This window comes from Protopterus annectens, chromosome 5.part0 (assembly GCF_019279795.1).
Source record: "Protopterus annectens isolate FY-2018-M chromosome 5.part0, PAN1.0, whole genome shotgun sequence".
NCBI lineage: Eukaryota > Metazoa > Chordata > Ceratodontiformes > Protopteridae > Protopterus > Protopterus annectens.
Genome location: NC_056735.1, coordinates 719,693,258 through 719,717,285, shown reverse-complemented (window position 1 = coordinate 719,717,285; position 24,028 = coordinate 719,693,258). Strand labels below are relative to the sequence as shown.

Here is a 24,028-nt window from a genome sequence, read left to right as displayed (position 1 = left end):
AGGAACCCTTTGCCCTCCATCTGCTGGAACTTTTTATAAATACCCATAACCCCCACAATGACATGGTCTCCACACTAAATGAACTGCTGCTGAAGTTACTATTGCTCTTATAACTGCTCTCCAGCCACAGCTTGTTAACTCTAACTCAGCTGGAATACCTCCTGTCCAGATGCATGCTGCGAGGTGATACAGCAGAACTGGGGTGTGGCTGCAGTTCAAGCTAGTGCAGCAGCTGATCAAAGAGGCCCCCACCGACCTTTCCTGATTGGTACAGAAGGTAACCTTTAGTTTCTGCCCCTAAGTCCAGAGTAGGTTAACCCCCCCCCCAAAAAAATGAAAAAAGCCTTAGCCCTCCAATACAAATCTTTTCAAGAACCAAGGAATATCAGTACTGGAGAGAGATGTTTTTTACTTGAATATTCTAGAATTCTACACATGCCATTCCAAATGTATTCTGGCATATACAAATGAACTAGACTTTTTTAAAGCCACATCCAGATGGAGACATCCAACAATCAATCTATGACCCCATTTTGGGCACGTGGTGGGGGTGTCACTTCAACAGTAATAATCATCTAAAGCCAAGGTTCACACCGCCAGGTGAATACCCTTGCCACTGCTGTTCTTCCATACCACACACTTTTTTCACACACACACGGCCAATTTAGTGTGCAATGGTCACACATATTTTGGCTTAAATCTGGAAACTGTACAGACAGAATTACACAAAAGACATCTAAGCACAAAGCTACCATCCCATCCAAAATACTCATGCGACATCCAACCAAAGGATTCAACATCACAGTATTCTCAGTGACAAGACTCAGCCCATATTACATCCTCTTCTATTTTGTGAACCATCAGTCTTGCCAGACAGTTTCCACACCGTCACATCCACTGTCAGTTCAACTGTTTAAAGCATGGAAAGACAGTACGCAGTATTACAGTGCATGGACAGACAGTACGCAGTATTACAGTGCATGGACAGACAGTACGCAGTATTACAGTGCATGGAAAGACAGTACGCAGTATTACAGTGCTTGATTTCAGAGTGTACAGAAGACTGAAGACAGCTACTTACATGTCACAGGATCACAACTACAGGCACTGAGGAATGGCTAACCATTTACGCTGCTTTACCGACCCACAGCAGTACATGTTACAGTATTTCAGCAACTGACTGGCAGGGTGGATGTCAGGTGATAACACAAAACATGTCTGACCTCCTATATTCCCCATTCCTTCCCAGGTCTTCTGACCTGCTAATACGCACCACTCAGACTCTTTGCCCGTGTATGGTATGTGCAAGGTCTTTTTTGATTTGACCAGTTGTACTACTGGTCCAACTATTCTGCATCTCACAGACTAGCATTTACTACTCAGTGCTACAGGCAGAAATGGAATGTAACAGATAATCAAGTCTTTGCACTGACCACACAGATTTCACTGTTGCACACAACACATTACATAGTGTGGACAAGTGAAAGATGCCCAGTACTAAACATTTACTACTGAAAATTATGACTGAAAATTATTAGGGGCGTTATCAAAAACAATTGCAGACTTAAATTCTCTTAAATAACTAGCATGCTCTTTAACACAAACCCATAAACAGTATTCCAAAAACAGAGACAAACTTTACCAAATGAAAAATATTTTGATCTTTACATTTAATGTAAGGTGGCAACTCCCACCACATCTCCCAGGCTATTTTTGGAAGAGGAGGCGATTACTGTACATGTATGACCAACAGATACAGAACTTCAAAATGCACAGCTACATGGATAAAGGAAAACCCCTTTCTGGCACTAAAACTTGTGACTCAGCTTGCAGCCAGACAACCCATTGTAAACCTTTTGAAAAGTCTCTGATGCATTAGTGGAGCTAACAGTGCCCTGCACCAAGCATATGCAAAAATATATTACAAAGGATGTTTTCTTTTGTGTGCACTCTTATGCATTTTCTTGTTCAAAAATAGAAAAGTATCACAAATGAGCTATTAAGGCATTTTAACAAATCCATGGAGATGCACTTCTCTGCAGGGCTCACCGTCTTTTTTGATGATACAGTATTGTGTCTTGTTTAGCCAGAAATTAGACTTCAACAAGTACTTCTAGTTACCTACACATCTATAGTTTAAATAATCAACAAAAACATTGTTAGCACTCAAAGAAGACCAGGAACTAATGAATTAGCGTGCTAAAATATTGAGATGTTATTCGGATTCACTACTAAATAAGTTAGCCAGTGAAATTTTGAGTCGAAGGTCAACTGATTTCCCCCCTATTCTTATTAAAGGGTTACCTGAAAATAAAAAGGAAACAGAAACTGGAAAACCAATTGAAAGTGTCACCAGTAAGTTTCACACTAATAGTAATCCTAGATGTATTGTGGACATCTCAGTTGATAGTGAAACTATTAAATTATTAGTAACAATTGGAAAATTATAAGTGGCAATAGTGATTTAGCAGCTGTATTGGGTAGTGGTCCGAATTTTGTGCATAAGAAGACAGGGTGTATTAAAAATATGTTGGAACATTCTGAAACAAAAGTCTCTAGTATGGTGACCAATAAACCTAAAGGTACCTATAAATGTTATGAATGCACCATTTGCAGATACATACACATGAAGGTCCGTACGCTTGTTTACCTCATTTAGTTAGGTGGTGGTGCTGTGGTAGCGTTGTCGCCTCACAGTAAGACACTGAGCGGTTCGACTCTCAGCTAGAGCATATTCTGCATGGAGACATACGTGAATGGGCTTACCTTCGTTGAAGATTGTGCGTTAGGGCTGGCAACTCAGCACGTAAAAATCAACTGCCAATCATTAGCGGACCAGAATTCTGCTGTGGCAACCCCTAACCGGGAAAAGCCGCAAGACACAATACAACATCAATATTCCAGGTAGATTCTCTTGTAAAACATCTAATGTGGTTTACATTGCTATGTGCTCTGGATGTACAGCTTTCTATATTGGTATGACCACTAGACAGCTTAGCAAACGCATAAAAGAGCATTATTATGCCATTAAGGTGAAGGCTGTCAATAATGCTCTTTATAGACATGTATGTACATGTACTAGTTATAAAAAGTTTCTATTTTCTGTTTTAGAGCATATCTCTGAAGATTTAAGAGGGGGTAATATGAAAAACAGGGTTGAAAGAAAGGAGATCTTGTGGCAACTTATATTAGGGGCTGACAGTCCACCTGGGCTCAATGAATCCGTTAATATCAAATGTTGTTTGGAAGATAGTTTATCGTAGGGGTTGCTGACTAGTATAGACAGTAATATATTAACACTTGTACATTTATATATACATATATTTTTTAAGCAATATATTTGTATTATATTGAATTTTAGTTTTCTATTCATATGACTAAACAATAATTGATTAATGTTTGGCATTATTTAAGGTGTGATTAGCCTTGAGTTGCTTGTATTTCTGATGAAGTCTTTCCAACGAAAGCGTTGTAATAAAATATTTTAGCACACTAATTCATTTGTTCCTGGTCTTCTTTGAGTGCTAACAGTGTTTGTGTGAATTACAGTTTAGCAGATGGCCGGTAGCCAAGAACTTTTGTTCTATAAAACTGACCCACTTTACCACAGATTACATGAGTGACCTCAACACTTTTATAGCAATGCATTGCTTTGATAATTTCTTAACCTTAAATTAACTCATCTATACACAAAAAGTAAAACCAGATAAAACCCATTGCACAAAAGTGCCCGTTTTTTCAAGGGCTAATCGAAGAGCTTTGTATAACACAAATGAATAATATGAACATTTGAAAATAATTAGAATTACACATTCTTACCCAAGTCTGCCTTTAGTTCTAGAATAGCATGTTGTATTTTCATCAAGACACTATCACATTAAATGTTTTAAACCTTGAAAAACTGGTTAAACTCAGGCAATCACAAATCACCAGAGTAGCAACAGGAGACTCTGTTAGGGAAAGAAAAACTAACAGTAGGACAAATGTGCCTGAACTATATCTTGTGAACAAAAAGTCAAACACGAGGATCAAAACACTCATACAGCACTTTCCATCAAGGTATTTAAGAGGCCACAGGATAAATTACCATAACAAATGCACAGACATTCTCATACAAACACAAATAAACCTTGAGGAAAATAAATGTAAAATAGAACAGTATGCAAAAATCTTAAGACTGTTGGTCATAAGGTCTTATCCGTTTGCAATGTATGTGCACTAGAGTAAGACTTTTGCTAATTATTCATTGGTTACAGAATCCAGAGTGGTATCGTTTAAGGATCATTTATTTACTAATTAATTGTTTATTAGATCTGAGATTTGATTGGTAATCCTGGGATTTATAAGCTTGGTTGTTTTCAACAGTTTTATTTTACTCTGATGGGGTCTATGTGAGAAGGGAAGCGCCTGGAAATATTACCTGTGGCAGGCACCATTTTTACAACTACAATCCACTCTGCTACAGGCCCCATGAAGGAGCTCAGTGTCTCTCCAACCCAACACCACTTTTAAGTATTCAACTGCGGTACCACCTTTATCATTCTTATAAGAAAAGCGCAGTCCGGGTCTGAACTGTCTGCAAACAGCTAAAGTTAACTTTGAGTATTGTCTACCTGTTTGAGCCAATATTCATTTTCCCCTGGAGAGCACTCTGCTTTGGCTTGTAAGCAGCCCACGCACACTCACTCACTCATCTTCCACTTTCTCGCTTATTCTCTTCTATTAGCAAATAGTATCCATAACTGATCAATACTGTGTGTTTGTTAATTTACACTGAGACCACAGCAGCCTACTGATACAAGGTTATCCTGTTTTTCCACCTGAGTAATGGTTAAGAAATGACTTACAGTTTCAGAGCAGTCCCTGGTCAATTTAAACACAAACTTGTCTTTGCTTTGGCTCATTAGCAGCAGTACAAAGAACTGCTGCTCACACCCTTGTTCTCCCCTCCCCCTTCCCTGTTTATTACCTTAAGACAATCCCAAAGTTAATAAATATTACCTGTGGTAGGCACCATTTTTACAATTGCAACCACCCTTGTCACTATCATATGTTCATTTATCAGTTAAATCTGTTACCTGACTGTTTCCAGCCCCCTCATAAGAGCAACTAACAGGGTCTCTACCCGCTTCGCTCCCCACCCTGCCCCCTATTTCCTCCCGCCCCCAGTGGTCCCACCTTTATTATACTCACAAACCCCTCCCATCTTTCCAGTAGCCAACCACAGCACTAACCCAACACTACCTCCTCCATCTTTCCACTACTATCACACCTCCTCAACCAACATGTACAAGCATACCTTACCTATGCTCACGGCATGCACTCTCCTTGCATATCTTACATCCTACCAAAGCTCCATCATTCCCCCACTCAACCACTACCACTGTACTACTACTCACACCACCACTCATGTCTAACCCTCACTCAGCTCTCCTCCCACCAACTCAAGAAACATCCCTATGCACCCCCCACATATTCTACCAACTATATTACTCAAACATAAAGCATCCCTACAACTTAACACAGTAACCCTCCCACCATACCTATTACCCAAAGAGCACAATCATAAAATTTCCCTTATAAACAAACACATTCAAAAACTGAGAAAACTAATAACCTCATGCATATCTAAACTAGCCCCAAGTGGAGATATCCACCCCAACCCTGGCCCTACCATCTCCAACCCCAATCCTCATCAGACTAGAAACCACAACTTCTCCCATATTACAGCCAATAGAAAGCCAAGTCACTTCCTTCTACTAAGCCTAAATATTGGAAGTATATCCAACAAAGTCCATGAACTCCATGCCACCATAGACTTGTACTCCCCAGATATAGTCATCCTGACAGAAACCTGGCTAAAACCTCACATTACCAGTGAGCAAATACTCCCTACAGGTTATGGCATACTAAAAGTAGACCGGCTAAACAAGAAAGGAGGTGGTATAGTTATAATATTTAAACAGCATCTAAACATCCAGATCTTAAAATCATCGGCTCCACAAATAGGCAATGAAGAAATAATATATACCAACCTCAAAATAAAACAAAACAAAACCATCAACATAATTGGATGCTACTTCCCACCTGGCCAAAACATCCCTCCACTAGAAAACCTCCTCAGCTGGTCTACCCACCATCTCCCCCAAGAAACTATCATTTTAGGTGATTTCAATATTGACTGGCAATCCTGTTCTGGCAACCATCCAACCCATCATGTAAACCCTCATGGCTTCACCCAACTAGTCCAGACGCCAACCAGGATAAATAAAAACTCCAGCAAGCACACTACCCTGGACTGGATACTAGTCAGTGAGAACCCCCAGTCATATATAACAGGCTGCTTATCAGGCAGCCTCAGTGATCACTCCCAAACATTCCTACTCAAAAAATACCTATACCAAGCTAAACCTGTCATCTACTGTCAAATACGTAAAAAACTAAACTTTAACCCACTCACATTCGTCACATCCCTCAAAGAATGTAACTGGCATCATCTAAAGTACCTCAGTCTTGATGACGCAGTTGAATTTTTTAATACCACCTTCCTGAGCATCCTTAATTACCATGCCCCCATAAGACTTTCCAGAATCAAAGCACAACCCTCCCCATGGCTACATAAAGCCACCAAGTCAGAAATTAAAAACAGGGATAAAGCCTGGGAGCACTGGCTCAAAAACAATACCACCCCCCCAACTAGACAGAAATTCCTAGAACTACGCAATAGAGTCAAAAAGCTAATAAAACAGGACAAATTCCAATACTACCAGTCTGCCCTAGACTCTCCTCAACACAGCCCCAAACAATTCTGGTCCTCCATAAACTCCATCCTCCACCCAGGTAAAGTCAGTACCCCCCCTCCTAACATCCCTCACTCCTCAGAAAATATTGCTACCTCATTCAACACACACTTCACACAAACCATACTATCACTAGCTAAACAACACAACTCCCCTCCCCTCCAACCCACACCTTCAACTAGTAATCTCCCCACTGCCTTCTCTTTTTATCCTGTACCTACCTCCAACATAAAAAAAACTCTTAACTAAACTTAAGCCTACCAGATTAGCAGCAGACAACCTCCCAAGTGAATACCTACAAATCGCAGCTGATGCTCTGGCCTACCCAGTATCCATCTTGATTAACTGATCTCTGTCAGAAAGTTATGTTCCCACACTGTGGAAAGTATCACATATAATTCCCCTCCACAAAGGCGGACCCTCCACAGAACTAACCAATTACTGCCCCATAGCTATTCTCTCTCCACTCTCCAAAATACTAGAGAGATGCATACACTCTCAGGTCTCAGACTACCTCCTTACTAACAACCTCCTTTCCAATACTCAGCATGGCTTCCGACCAAACCATAGCACCACCACTGCCTTACTCTCCTTTACTAACACTATCCTTCAGCATAAAAACAATGGCGCTCTCTCCTGTGCTACTTTCCTAGACCTATCTAAAGCATTTGACATGGTCCCACACAAACAACTCATCTCTGTCCTCAATAACCTATCCTTCTCTCAATCAGTCACCAACTGGTTTCAGTTACCTGTCTGACTGCCAACAATCCGTTGTATGGCAGAATGACATATCTCCCCAACTACCTGTCTCCATAGGGGTTCCCCAAGAATCCATCCTTGGACCCCTACTCTTCTGTGTTTTCGTCAATAATCTAGCCTCTGCCACCAAACATGGCACACTCATACAATACGCAGATGACTCAACCATCATCTGCTCAGCCCAGTCCCTACCCAAACTGCAAAATGTCACACAGGAAGCCTTTTCCTCTGTTGAAACTTGGTTATCCGTTGCCCAATTAATACTCAACCCAAACAAAACTAAACTAAACTACTCATCTTCCAACCCACCAAACATACTCAAAACAACTCTCACTTTAACATCACAGCAAAAGACAACACCACTATATACCCAACAGAACACACCAAATTGCTAGGAGTGGAAATTGTCTTTCACATATCCTTGACCATAAAAAAGTCCACAAAAAACTAGGAGCACCATACAGAAATAAGTAACTTCTCACCAAAGCAGCAAAGATTTCAATAGCAAATTCCCACCTTATCTCCACCCTACTTTATGCCTGTCCAATATATACCAACCTAAGGCAATGCGATCTAAACAAGCTAGAGACCTGCTACAACAAAATTGCCAAATTCACCACAGGGGCATCCTACCGTAGTCACCACTGTCTCTCACTTGCTGAACTGGGCTGGCTTGAACTCCCTCACCTCCTTCAATGGTATCAACTCTCACTCGCCCACAAACTAGTAAATCATCCACTAAATGTCCCATCCCTCCAGAATCTACTCCAACCCTATCGCACCACCAGACCACTAAGATCCAGCAACAAAAATCACTTGCAGATCACTAAAGCCAGTAACTGCTGGTGAAGCACTATTCTCTTGCACCATAGCCAAATTATGGAACTCCCTCCCACCCACAATTACCTCCATACCATCATGCACCCACTTCAAAACTTTACTAAAAGCGCACCTAAAAACATGCTGGCTATGCCCTTGCAACTCCCACTCTAATATCACCCTCCCCATCCAACCACTACCTTTCTTTCCACTCCACTAACTACTTTGATTATAGCAAGCTCAGATGCTCATAAGCCAGTACTTATTATACAGCAGGAACTTCTTCTTGTAACATTTGTTAATGTCTGTTATGTACTTCACAGATAAAGATTCTAGTTGTCTACTGATGTACTATGTTCTTCATCTGTAAATATGTTGTAAGTAATTGCTATGTAAATTGTTAATCGCTATGTCATCCAATGTAACTACTGTCTGTTTATTTTAACTGTGGAGCTTTTCTCCCTGGGCCTCCGCTGAAAATGGACCTAAGTCCAGTCGGACACTCCCGGTCAACAAATATAAATAAATAAATAAATAAATAAATAGTAGTGAAATAAAGTAGTTCACAGCACCTTTCGTGGTTTTATTTGCTGCTTTTCACTATTTTTAAGTGTACGGGCTTTGGACGTTTTGTCTGGGGGTTTTTTTGTGGTTAACAGCAGGTGTAAAGGTAAAGTTGCTGCCTCACAGCTCCTAGTTTTACTATTCACTTCCAGATGGAGTGCCTTTTGTGTATATGTTGTGTGCTCTCTCAGGTGTCAGCATGGACTTTAAATGGGGACTCCATCTTCTTTCCACATCCTAAAGACATACCACATGATTGAAAGAAATCTGCCAAATCCTCTGCAGGTGTCAGTGTACTCACACACATGTACTTGGTGTGAGAGACTACCTTCCTGTCCAGCACTGGTGTCTGTTCTGAAATAGTGTTGGCTCCCCAATGACCCTAAACAGCATACAAGTAGTATCAAAACCTGAATGAATGCATGGACTGTTCTTTTACATGGCATGCTCAAGGTGACAACTCAGAAATCAAAGCTGTATCATCAGAATAAGACGCTTCCTTAACAGCTAGTTACTCAACTCACAGATTGTCAAGACTCGTTGATAGTGAGCATTTCAAGCCTCTTGACATCAAAATGTTACTTTTAAGCTTCCCTATTCAAATAAAAAATATACTGCACCGTACAGAAAATAACTACCACGATCCCCAAAACAAATGCACACATTTGAAATAAATCACTGCTCGACTCTAAGTCAACTGATCCTTTTAGGTCATGACCACGGCTGTAAAAAAGGGTACATATACAAAACTGTGCAACTTTCAGGGACATGTACTAAAAACAAACATACAAATTCAGGGAGCCTTACAAGAAAAGGTGATGATTACATTAGCAAGGATATAAATTTCAGAAACATTAGATAAGCACAGAAACATTAGATAAGCACAGAATTGTTAGAGCAGAAGGAAATTAATGCAATAACTCGCACTGTAAGCAAAACTGGAGAACATGAGTTATAAAACGCAAAAGAAGGACAATAAGCTTCAAAATTTCAACGCATTATATTACAGTAGGAAAAGCACAGAAGTTTTCACATTTAAATAAAAATTATAACATTCAGAAGCTTAATAGGCAACGTGTTCTTAAAACTAAAACTTTCTACAAGAGTGGAATCGGACTTGCACAGCTTAATTCCAATGCATATGGATTATGCTATACCTTGCATAACAAACACACTGTCTCTGTCAATCGTTACAGATATTATGGGAAGAACAATCAAATGTTGAACATCAGTCGAGCTGATACAGAAGCTTCATTTTTGCACTACAATAACTTATTTTTACAATCAAGAACAGCTACAAAATACTACAGTAGACATCCTCTTATCCGAGCTCTCTTTAACCAGCCTCATGTTTAACCGGCCATCAAATTTCAGCCGTAGACCTAGCAAAAGGCAACAGGGAACAACACTTCTGCCTACTCTGGGGTAAATAATAAGGCATTTGAGTTTTAGACTTTCATATTCATTAATAAAATGCATACTAACACAAATCCTGTTACTCTAGCTGATTTATAACCTATAAATATTAACTTTTTCTGATTAACCAGTCATTCATTTATCCAGCCTAAGGTCCGGTCCCAACGAGACCAGATAAGAGGGAATCTACTGTAATCTAAGACACTTTCTACAAGTGCAGCATGTATGGAATGGGGAAAACAGCTTATTTAGAAGCAAGGTTAAATTGGGGGGGGGGGGGTTTATAAATAAACAAAGCCGGTTTACCTGATCTGTCACCCTTATTTTCCGATGACAACTGTGACTCAGATAATCACTTTCCTAGGGCATGAGGACAGTGAAAAATACATGTTTTACAAGTTATTTCTGTTTTAATAGATGGAAGACAAAAAAGTTCACTGGTATGGCAAAAAATAACGTCACATGTCTTGTGCTCCACAGTCCATGGTGCAAAGGTAAAAAAATTTACAAATCGTTTTACTGTGGCAAATGACATCAATCAGTGATACTTAGACTGACAAAGAAGATGGTTGGGAGCGATGAAGAAAATGTTACAACTCAAGCCAGTTGGCAGACTCATGAAGTAATTCTGGAAGATTTTCAGCCTAACTGATGCAGAAGTGAAAAGTAAAGTTTACATGGCAATATTATAAATAGCCTTAACTGCAGAGAAGGTCAAGTAGAACAGATTACGGTGGTTAGGTCACATACGCAAAAAAGCAAAAGACGATTTGATAAAGAAAATTTGGAAAAGGCAAGTAGGCAAAAGGAGATGAGATGGACAGTGCAGTGTGCAAGACAGAAGACCTATGACAGTGTGGCACAACTGTCGAAGACAGGAGAGAGTGGCTCTGAATTGAAAGAGGTTGGCAACAGCTGATATGACAACTTGATCCCATATAAAAATGGGGGAAAAGAGGCTTGATGATGATAAGTAATACTGACCATCTACTAGTCTATTGGAGAACTGAAAGTATTAATTGCCTTAGCAGAAATAAAGATAAATACAGTAAAGTTTGTAGTCATATACCAACTCTCACATATGCAGTTCTCATGAGCAGTATAGTATATATTTGTTATTAAGTGACCATTTAGACCGACTAGAAATGTTTTAGTATTTTATTCTGACCAAGTTTCTGGAATAGTCTCCATTATGGTTGTTTAATTTGTCTACAGGTAACTGACTTTGGTTTTGCAATCAAAGTTGTTTAGTTGGTTATATATTTTTACTATACCGTTAACTGCACTATATATGTGTAGCTTGTTAAAGAATGTTGCATAAACCTTGCTTATGAAATGCTACATTGTTCTGCAGCTCGAGCCAAACCTGCTTTGTTTAATGATGTGCAGATGGGAGCTTTACTAGGTAGGATGGATGGCTGCAAACTTGGCTACTTTGCTGAATGTCCTTCCAAGCTTGAGTATTTTCTGAATATTATACTGAACTGGTGAAGCATACAGTACAGTTGAGAAATAGGAGGGTTTGTGCTGTTCACAGTAATGTTCACTCTGTTTGGTATGCTTTACATAACATGCCTAGTTTTCATTTTATTTTTTCTAATGCATAATCCACGTTTGTCGAATTTTGGACAATGATCAGCGATTACTCTAAGCAATTTGGTATGAGCTACTTTGTCTACAGAGTATTGTTTCCAGAATTTATGCCAAATTCAGACTCACCCTTCTGCCTTTACTAGAGTTGAAGAGTATTAGTGTTATTATGGGACATTTAAGAAGTACTGTGACTAAAACAGACACTTTTCTTGGGAGTTATAGGAATCTGGGTGACTATTTGGAGCTCTTTATCATTGAAGAATCACATGCATGCTAAAAAACAGTGGTGTTCCACTTATCTTGTACGTGCCACAGATAAACACATTAAAAAGCAGCGGACCTAAGATAGATATCTATTCTTAGATGAAATTAAACTCTGTAGGTTTAGAACACTACAGTGCAATGTCAAAAATAGAATATTTCAACAAGATGGCAAAGTGTACACCATGTGTACCATAAACATACAGTTCATTAAAATAATTTGGTTTGTGCAATAAGATGTGTTCGGATTCAACCTAAAATGACATATCTTTTGCGATTATATTTATTGTTATTATTTTTCCTTTAGAATGTCTATTTTGTATTTGTTTTCACTTAACCCTATTATTTCCAGAGAACGCTGTGTGGAGTTGGGGGCTACAAACACTTGCGGAGGAGAAGGGGGCTACATTCTGGAATGTGGCACACAATTCCAAAACTATGGTATATGCAGTGTAGAATCTACAGCTGTGCTTGCTACCAGTGCTTGACCCAACCTCAGGTGTGACACTGCACAGTAAATGTTTTTGAAACAGCACACAATATTATTACTGTTCGGGTACAAGCCTCTTTCATCAGGGAGGCGGCAAGACATTTCTAATCCATACAGTAAATACTTGTGTTGCTGCCCACCCCTTTACTTGTGCTAAACATAATTAGAGAAATGTACGTAGCAGAAAAACTACTAAAATAAATACTAAAAGACATTACTTGAAACTACTTATTAATACAATGTATACACATCACAGTGGACAATTACATTCATTGCTGGTTCACTTAAAAATCTTTGCAGATCGAAGCTGGGCTGTGCCTCCAAATTGTCTACTGTCATCAGTGCACAACCCCAGTAAACAAATAAGCAAACATCAGGCACCCTTGACTTGTGAAAACAATGCGACATCCTTCAAAAAGTAACTGTGGTACCACTAAACATCTGGCTACATCCATGGTGTCCACAGTAGTAAACCTGCTGCTGGACCACGTTACCAAGATAGTTTTCCTGCCAAATACAACTTCACATAACCAATGCATACTTAAATGGGTTGCGTGTGTATATATTTATACTTTTACACACACATTTGCACTTGTGTATCTCCATCCTACATACATGTTTGCACTTATGTGTATATCCCTCCATAACCCCTTTTCACATTTTTTCACATGGGGTCGGGGTGTCACTTCAACAGGGACAGTCATCTACAGCAAAGGTTTACACTACCAGGTGCAGAGCCCTACCAGTTTTCCACACCACACACTCACACATATGGCCAATTTAAAGTGTCCAATCCACCTACTGTATGTCTTTGGAATATGGGAGGAAACCAAAGCACCAGGAAACACAAGTGAATATAGGGAGGACGTGCAGACTCCACACATTTATTTTTATAGATTTTATATATATATTTATATATTACACACACAGTGGATATAAAAAAAAAAAAGTGTACACACCCCTGTTAAAATGCCAGGTTTTTGTGATATAAACAAACAATGAGACCACAATAAATCATTTCAAGACTTTTCCCACCTTTAATGTGACCTATAACCTGTACAATTCAACTGAAAAACAAACAAATCTGTTAGGGGAAACATACAATAAGCTGGTTGCATAGGTGTGCACACCCTTAAACTAATACTTTGTTGAAGCACTTTTTGATTTAAATTACAACATTCAGTCTTCTTGGGTAGGAGTCTATCAGCATGGCACATCTTCACTTGGCAATATTTGCCCACTCTTCCTTGCAAAAGCTCTCCAAATCTGTCAGATTGCGTGGGCATCTCTTTGCACAGCCCTCTTCAGGTCACCCCACAGATTTTCTATTGGATTTAGGTCTAGGCTCTGGCTCTGCCATTCCAAAACTTTAAATTTTCTTCTGGTGAAGCCATTCTTTATATATTTGGATGTATGCTTGGTGTCACTGTCGTGTTGAAAGGTGAAATTCCTCTTCATCAGCTTTCTAGCAGATGCCTGAAGATTTTGGGCCAAGAGAGAGTGACTGGTATTTGGAACTGTTCATAATTTCTTCCACCTTGACTAAAGCCCCAGTTCCAGCTGAAGAACAGCAACCCCAAAGCATGACACTGGCACCACCATGCTTCACCGTGGGGATGGTGTTCTTTTGGTGATGCGAAGTGTTGCTTTTGCGCCAAACATACTTTTTGAAATTGTGGCCAGGAAGTTCAACCTTTTTTCTCATCAGACCATAACACATTTTCCCATGTGCTTTTGGGAAACTTGATGCATTGTTTTGCAAATTTTAGCCAGGCCTGGATGTTTTTCTGTGTAAGAAAAGGCTTGCAACCCTACCCCACAGTCCAGACATATGGAGAATATGGGAGATTGTTGTCACATGTAGTACACACCCGGTACTTGCCAGAAATCCCTGCAGCTCCTTCAGTGTCACTGTAGGTCTCTTGGCAGCCTCCCTGACCAGTTTTCGTCTGGTCTTTTCATCAATTTTGGAGTGACGTCCAGTTCTTTGCAACATCATTGTTGTCCCATATTTTCTCCACTTTTTGATGACTGTCTTCACTGTGTTCCATGGTATATCCAATGCTCTGGAATTTTTTGGAAACAATGGGATCCCTTTGATGCTTTGTAAGCTCTCTGTGAACTATGGCTTTTGCTGTAGCAGGCAACTGAGTAAATGTCAGGAAAATCCTACTAGGACAGATTAACTTTATTTGGGGTTAATCAAGAGGCTCTTTAATTGATGGCAGGTGTGTACACTTATGCAACCAGCTTTGGGTCACATTAAAGGTGGGAAAAGTTTTGAAATGATTTATTGTGGTTTCATTTTTTTATATCACAAAAACCTGGCATTTTAACAGGGGTATGTATACTTTTTATATACACGCCTGATGTAGGCAATAAAATAGGAGATCACCACATCAGAATTTTTTCACACCTTCCCATCTTGTTACATAACAGTTCTCTCACATCCCCATTTCTTTAACTATTTTAAATAAAAAGTACCGCTACACACACACATGGTTCTTGACTAAATGTAATAGAGCACTTTAAACAGTGACAGTTGTTTACCTTTTAATAATGCTATTGAAACGGTTGACCCCACTACAGTAGCAACCAGACCTCCAGTTCTGACAATGATGACCCACGTTTAAGAAAAAACTCTGTAAGCCACACACTCCAGCTTGACAGGGCATGAACCAAGCATCTCGTAAAAAAAGTCTGGACTCCCTTGAACAGGATGTGTCAATGGGCTGCAAGTTACAGTACACCACTGATGCTATTTTACAGACTGGGAACAACAACAAGCATAAAAGGAAATCTGGATAATACTTTTTATGCCACCAAACAGACTGTACAACAACTAGGAAAAGACAAAAAAAATGAAAGGGGTTTCTCTGACCGGTCAGTACTACAGCCACTAGCAATTCACCATCACTAAAGAAACACAGGCAAAAAGTCTGAGATGCTTGAAAAATTACCTCACTGCAGTTTTACTTCTCAATGGAAGAAATCATAGCCATGGGAAAAGAAAGAAGCCAAGTAAAGCAGGGGATGAACAAAACCAATGCTGCAAAAAGGAGTTCATAGTCTGTAGTGGGCAAAAGATCCCAATATAGCCAAAATGAAAATGCCTGTTGGGAAGGGCAGGATGAAAGAAAACTGCACATAAACAAAATATAAGCTATAAAATTCTGCATTGTAAAACTTGCCAACAATATTGCTACAAAAAAATGGTGATGAAATGTATGCAAGTTGAACAAGTTCAGCAGGCCTGCTCACTGTGCATAAACAACACGTGATAGTGTTACATCCAGTGCATCATAAAAGTACAATCAAATCCACATTTCTTACAAACTACAAAACATAAGCAACTTATTCACACATTTCTCTAAAGTTAATTTAAATTGTGGTATATAGTATTTAATACCATGATCATCTACACACATTAATAAAAGCCTGGGGTAAAAAAAATGAAAACAATACACACACACATACATACATGCATTCCATATGTACTAGTATCCAGACACCCACCACCTGTGAGTATTTCTGGGACATCTTACTTGGTATTTATACTGACTAGGAGAAATTTAGACAAGTCAGTGTGAAAAAGGCATCACGCCTTACAGACAGGATTGCAAGATGCCACTAACATTCACCTGAACTAGATATGAAAGGCCTCAGTTTATGATAACTAGGGGCAAAAAAAAACTGTCCATGATCTACAGGAATATGTTACTGTGTTGCAACGAGCCCCAGTGCAGCAGCCTTGCCCACAGCTTTATCCCATCCATTTACTGGAATATCCTAAGCAACTGTGGACTCCTGTGATGACTTAATGCTGAACCCTCACTTCAAGCAACATAATCAAGGGGTACACCACCCTCTCAGTGGAACATTATTTTTCTCAAGTCTAAGTACTCCAAATTTAGAAAACCCAAATCAGTCATTTTAGATAAAACGTGCACATGTACAGGCTACTTGCACTTACTGTCTTCTGGTTATCAAAAGAAATGCCTGGCAACTTCAGTATGTCATACAGCAGTGTGCTTTAACCAATCACATTACAGTAATGAACTCTGCAACAATAATGAGAATGAAGCCATCAAAATGGGTTCATAATATCAGCCTGACATGTTAAGGTGAGAAGAAAACATTTTGCTTCCTCTTTGACAGTGCTAGCGGCCCAGGCCCAGGACAGGTTTTTCGTCATGACACAATATTTACACCTTCATCATAACTTTTAGTAAACCAGATGATCAGATAGTACATTTAAAGAAAAGCAATGATCTCATTTAATAAGCAAGCAAGCAAACACACCAAGGGTTCACTTTATGAAACTACAGTCCTGCTATCACACACAACGCTATTTCATACTGGAAAAACAATGCATACACATACAGTTTAGTGAATCAGCCTTCTGACAAAACTGCTATTGATGTGTGCCTGCCTGTAAGGCAATAAAGATGAATGCATTCCCCTCCCCCACCCTAAACTGTACAAGTCAAAAACATCTACACAAGAGATTTTACTTAAAGTTATATTACTTTGTGAAGTGTTCCACATAGAGCACAAACACCCAACACATGTAAACGATATCATTTTATAAACAGCACACAAGACTTAACAATAGACCTCGCATTCAATCACACTCCTGAAGCTGGTACACCGACTTGCTGTTTCTAATTGTACTTAAATCTTTGAACACACCATTCCCACCCCTGCTGTATTTGTTGTTTTATTTAAATACACAGCACACATGCAGTTAGCACACTTCCATTTAAGCCATAGATATATGACGCGTAAATAACATAATGCGTGCGTGGAGAAATAGATATTCACGCTAAAGTCACACTAACTTTGCTTCGCTGTTTTATGTTAACGACTGCTAGCATAACAACCCAAATCACCATGGTGAGCAGCACCATTAAAACTTCCGAAGTAGTAATGAGATGGAGTTAAAACTCACCCGTGTCAATGTGTGTTTAAGGAACGGCTTTCACTTCCAGCACCATACAGCAAAAAGGGTTATGTAGAACTTCACTAGGGACGGGAGGGGGACAATAACAATCACTTATTACTCATGCTAATTCTTCTTTCCTATTTCCTGGCGGTGTGCGGGGAGCTGTAATTCCCAAAACTAAAAAAAAAAAAGCCAGCAAACAGAGAGCCGCGGATAATGTAAAGTTTAGGGGGTGGAATGCGTCAGAAGGTGCTGCTTACTATTTCATTAGCAGACTTACTGTATGAGACTCATAAAAAAGACAGAAGCACCCACAGCAAGCGAGGAAATTAGAGAGATGTATAGACACACTCTCTCCGAGACTGAGACACCGCAGCCAGTGACCTCCTAGGGAAAAAAAATCAGCCACTGACCTTAACTGTGTGCAGCAGACGCCACATTCCGGGCTCGCTCTGCTTCCCCTCCCCCACAAACTACCAACAGCACCAGCGCCATTTAGAAATGTATGCAGATGATACTTAGATGCTTTGCATCCCTTCCCCCACCGATTAGTCGGGAATGACCACCTTCAAAACAGCAGTACTTATATACATAACGTATAGAGATATAGAAGAGTAGACATCTGTATAACGCCATACACATACGTACACAGTAATATATATGTATAATTACTTACATACAAGTGTGTATAGTACATATAGACACTCATAACTATACACGTGTGTATGTATAAATATATAGTTATATTGTGGGTTCGTTGCGTGAATATTTGTCTATCCCCAGCAAACAAAAATAAATAGATACATGATAGCTAAGGGCAGCTGAGCAACACTGGAGTTTCAGTAAATTCAAAAACAGCGACTAAAGTACAATAGTACTGTCTCTCTTTGTGTATGTGCGTTTATATAGATAGAGATAACAGTATGCCAGTAGATATATTAATAGCTGCATATTATATATTCTCACACTGTATACGTGTGTGTTTAATATTGACACACACACGTGTGTGCTTATAAGTGAATAGTCACGTGCGTAACATTTGCACACCTGCACCTATGTGCGTACACATATATGTGTGTGTGTGTATGTATATATATATATATATATATATATATATATATATATATATATATATGTGTGTGAAAAATAGACGTAGTCCCTTTCATGCACCATAGTTATGACAGTTGTGTACGTTCTTGGGGGTAATTTACTGCATTAAAGGGCTATTCTGTTCTGTTTACTGAAGAAGAGTGCAAAACCCCGAGTGTGACTTCACTAAATGTTATCTCAGTGTGCATCTGTGCATAAGGTGGAAGTCATATTTTGTTTCTAAAACAGGCACTCACAGATTTATTTCTCTTAACACACAGCCAGTATTTCCTGCTAAACCAGTGGTGCTATAAAGAAAATATTACAACTAATTGAAGAAGTGCACTAGTGGTGCTATTCTTTTCAGTGAATTTGAGAATTTATGATTCAGCAAAAAATAAATAAATAATAAAAAAAAAATACAGAGAAGAATTGATATACATTATATAATTTTGTCCTTCCGCATCTGGTATAAGCTCATTTTTTATACGCTGTTGGCGTCTCGCCCTCAAAGCAAACAATTTAACTGAGTAACAGTAGAAAATATCGCAGAAACAAATATATGATGCAACACTACCCTTCCTCCATTCCTACAAGTGCACCCCTCCCCCACCTTCAACTGCTATAGAAAGAGCGGTATTTTGCGCCTGTAAGGTCACACTCTGGTTGATTGATTCTCCTTTCGCCTTGCTCAGTCATTCAGATTTGGAAAGTAAATAACAAGTTGACATCATTACAGCTCTCAGCATTACAGTGACACATTCCACAGTTACCACGCAAGTTGGAGTAGCAGCGCCACATAATTGCTGAATGATGTATAGTTTGTTTTTGTCATTTACCAGTACATTTACCCAGTAATTTAAAAACCAGGAATGGCTTGTAGAATCATCAAGTAGATCTTTTGTTTTTGTTATGTTTCTTCTTGAACAAAAACAAGGATAAGGTACATCAGTGGTCTCCAACCTTTTTTGCACCAAGGACCGGCCAGCTATCTCGCGGCATGCATAATACAGTAGACATTTATTTATTTACTTATTTATTTACTTATTTGACATTTGTTTAATGAGGAGGCCAGACCGGGGGAGAAAAGCTCCAAAGTACAACAAAAAGACAATTGGCAATAATTACAAAAAAAAAAAAAATGGTACAATCTGCTTAACAGCATAACATTGACCTACAATGGTTGAGAGGTAAAAAAAACTAATGGCAAACTTACTGATTTTATGTTTACAACAGCAATTATTATTTGGCTCTGTCCACCCATACCTCAACTGTACAGATTTTCACAGAATGTCCACATTTTTGCCTCAGATTTTTGGTCTTTTTCTCGTAAAATTGTCGTTTTCTGGCAAATCACTGGCAGATCATTGAGGCTGAAGTCAGAAAATAATGACACACAGTTGAGTTTCATACTTCATGCCCTTCAGAAAAATTAATGGTAATGAAACCTGTATTTCTATCAACTTTCAAAGTTTGTAAGAGCAGCACTTAAAAGGGTCCCTATTTTGGGCCTTTGTCCCCCCATTATTTTTTTGCTTTTCCAGATTTCTTGATCTAAGTAAGAGGCAAAGGTGTGTGCGTGTGTGTGATGGGGGGGGGGGGGGGGGGAGTGAAGAGTGAGAGTGATTGCTGCAGCAGCAGCAATGAGGTTTGTGTACCTTTCGCCCATACTACACACACACACACACACACACACACACACAGTCTCTTTTGCATTCATACCTGCATTCACTCACACATCACTCTTACTCTCTCCCGGTCAAACACACACTCAGTCACATCCTCATACATACCTGCATTCATTCATTCACACATTGCTCTCACTCTCCCGATCTCACACATACACACACTCAGTCACACCCTCATTCATACCTGCATTCATTAATTCATACATCGCTCTCACTCTCCCGATCTCACACATACACACACAGCCACTTCCTCATTCATACCTGCATTCATTCATAGATCGCTCCCACTCTCCCAATCTCACACACACACACACACACACACACACACAGGCAATTCCTCATTCATACCTGCATCCATTCACACATTTATTCATACACCCACTTACTCATTCATTCATACATCGCTCTTACTCTCCCAGTCTCACACCCATTTACGCATTCATTCATGCATCGCTCTCACTCTCCCGATCTCACACCCATATGCCACACACTCACTTATGCATTCATTCATACATCCCTCTCACTCTTCCGATCTCACACATATACACACACAGTCACTTCCTCATGCATACCTGCATTCATTCACACATTAATTCACACATCGCTCTCACTTTTCCGATTTCACACATACACACACAGACACTTCTTCATTCATTCACACATCGCTCTCACTCTTCTGATCTCACACACACAAAGCCACTTCTTCATTCATTCACATATTCATTCACACATCGCTCTCACTCTTCCGATCTCAAACATACACACACAGTCACTTCTTCAATCATACCTGCATTCATTCACACATCGCTCTCACTCTCCCGATCTCACACATACACATACACAGCCACTTCCTCATTCATACCTGCATTCATTCACACAGACACGCAGACACTTCCTCATTCATACCTACATTCACTCACACATCGCTCTCACTGTTCCAATCTCACACACACACAAACACTTCATTCATTCACACATCGCTCTCACTCTTCCGATCTCACACACACAAACACAGCCACGTCTTCATTCATTCCTGCATTAATTCACACATCGCTCTCACTCTCCTGATCTCTCACACACACAGACTCTTTTGTTTTCATGCACTCATTCACTCAAGCACACAGACACATACACGCTCATACAGGCATTCACTTACCTTACCTGACGGCCCAGTTCCAAGTGCTCCATGGCCCGATACTGGTCTGCGGCCCAGAGGTTGGGGAACGCTGGTTTACATGGCTTAATCTGGTCCACAGCAGTGCCATACCCAGTAGTCAGGGCTGGTGTTAGCATTTTGGGGGCCCCCCAGCAAATATCAAGTTGGGGACCCCCTGAGCACTTCCTGTCTAAGTATCACTCTGTCACTGCCAGACTTCCTAGCCATCCTTTTAACTCATTCTGCAAACTTTTAGGAGTAGTACACACAGACAGGCCTGGAGCTACAATGTTCTTACATTGCAACAAGCTTATGTGCCGCAGTATGTTGGCCCTTCTCACAAAGGGACATTCACAGTTGTTGTCATTTAGGTGTAACAAGGATACATTACAACAACTTTGTACACTGCTGGACTTAGGTGAAATGGTGCCCTAGGGCATTGCCTACTATTTCAGCCCCTCCAAAACACACATACATCCTCCAGTGCTCTCCTTTGTTTCTCCCCATCTTGGGTTCCCCACACCATTCAATTTACTTTTTTTTTCCATTTCTCATATTTTACTTTTCTGTTCAGCTTTTTCAAGAAGCCATTACTTTATATATACTCTGAAGTGCTTTTAGGTCTTTTTTTTTCTTTTTGCACAAATTTTTCATCCAATGATGGCTTGAACAACAATTATAATTAAAGAAAGAAATTTAGTGTTGCTGTTCAGCTTTAGCTTTCTTTGCATCCTTTCAACATACCTTTCCTGACCAAGACAGCACAGTAATATCCATTTAGGAAATAACTCAAGCCACTGCCCCAGACGGGATCCCCTATGAAATCCCGAATGCTCACATTCCCGACACCCAAAATACCGAGACCACATGCCCGAAACACCAAAACACTGAAAAAACAAAACCGCAAAATTCATAATTGCGAAAAGTATACCAAACATACAGCACACACATGAACATTCACACACCTTCCCCAGAACACAAACAAACAAACCTACACTGCAGACAAGCAGGGGGGCAAGCCCCCCTGCACCCCCCCATGTGGGGGGCTCCACCCCCACACCCCCTACTTAAATATTCTAACTCCAAGGTCGCACTACACAGACACACATGAAAAAACCACCACACACTACCATTCCCCTCGCACACGCACATCACATTCACAACACACACTTACACACACACTGCAACCCCTAACCAACACACACAAAGAAATAATTACCCTACCTCCCCCCTACCCATTCACAAACCGCAACACCAGAACCACGAATTTCAAAATCTTCGATCATCAGGATTTTGAAATTTGCGCTTCTGGGGTTTCGGTATTTAGAGCTTTTGGCTTTATGAGCTGGGGATTCTGAAATTCGGTATTTCAGAATTTTGAGATTATAAAGTGCTCCCCCCAGAAGCCATATAGGTTATAAGATGCTCTAAAATGCATTTTAAAGCATTTCCCAACCTTTTAATCCAACAGTAACCTAAAGAAAATTCATGAGGAAGAAAAAGAATTGCAGTCTTACTTTTTTTTTTCAGTGAAGACATATGTTATGCCCAAGGCGTAATGTTCAAAGCTGACAAACTTGTAGCTCACAATAAACTAACAAGCCAGTTTGTTGTGAGGATGCACAGATCCTGACTTGGAATACTGCCTGCCTCCCTAATCCCCCCAAAAAGACAGTCACTGCTATGCATTCCTCTGGTGTTAGATTGGGATGAAAGCAAAGTTCAAATGGCCACAGTCATGTATTTCAAGTGATTGCTGCAAAACATGTACATAGCATGCCTCCTCACTCCTAACCCCCAAAGGCAGCCACCTGTATACATGCCTGATGTGTGATTGAGAGGAAAGTGGGTGCGGTTGATAGCAGAGGCCATTATCAGTTTTATCCTAACAAGGTCATATTACAGCCCTGTTCAGGTTAAAGAGCATAATTAGAAAATTAAATCATTTTTATCTCCTCATTTTTGCCCAACCAGAAACAGCTTTTCTGGTGCCCCCACACAGTCAAGGTTGAATAAGGGACCCCCTCTGTATCCATTTATACAGTCTGGAGAGTGTGGGGGGGGGGGGCACCAGATTCCTAGAAGATCTAAGTGTCTTAATGTTCTGTGATATATTTTATGCCTTACTTTTAAAATAAAATTACTTGTTAGCTGCATTTTTTACTTATACCCAGCAGAAAAAATGTGTGTGTCCCGGCATTATTGAATGTGTGCACTGATACAAATCAGTGATATTTTTTATACACACACACACATGCATAAGTCACAGCAATACTAGTTTTGTACTTCAGCAAATAACAATACATTGTGCAACACTGGTACTGCCACACCAAATCAGTGACTGCTGTTTAGCAGTCATCAAACAGCAGGAGTAAGTCACTTTATCTCACTGAGGAGTAAATGAATACCTGTCACTGTCCCTGATTTGACAGATATTCCTTCATT

At 39.8% G+C, this 24,028-nt stretch overlaps 1 protein-coding gene across 5 annotated transcripts in view; it reads right to left on the bottom strand.

Annotated features, from left to right (window-relative positions):
• Positions 1-18,147, bottom strand: part of TBL1X (transducin beta like 1 X-linked) — a 2,018,721-nt gene extending 2,000,574 nt beyond the window's left edge. For 3 of the 5 annotated variants that reach the window (XM_044072563.1, XM_044072566.1, XM_044072564.1), the window contains exon 1: positions 17,657-18,054. The gene's annotated coding sequence lies outside the window, so the exon portion shown is untranslated. The other 2 variants (XM_044072565.1, XM_044072569.1) reach the window with 2 other exon arrangements.
• Positions 18,148-24,028: the final 5,881 nt, after the last annotated feature.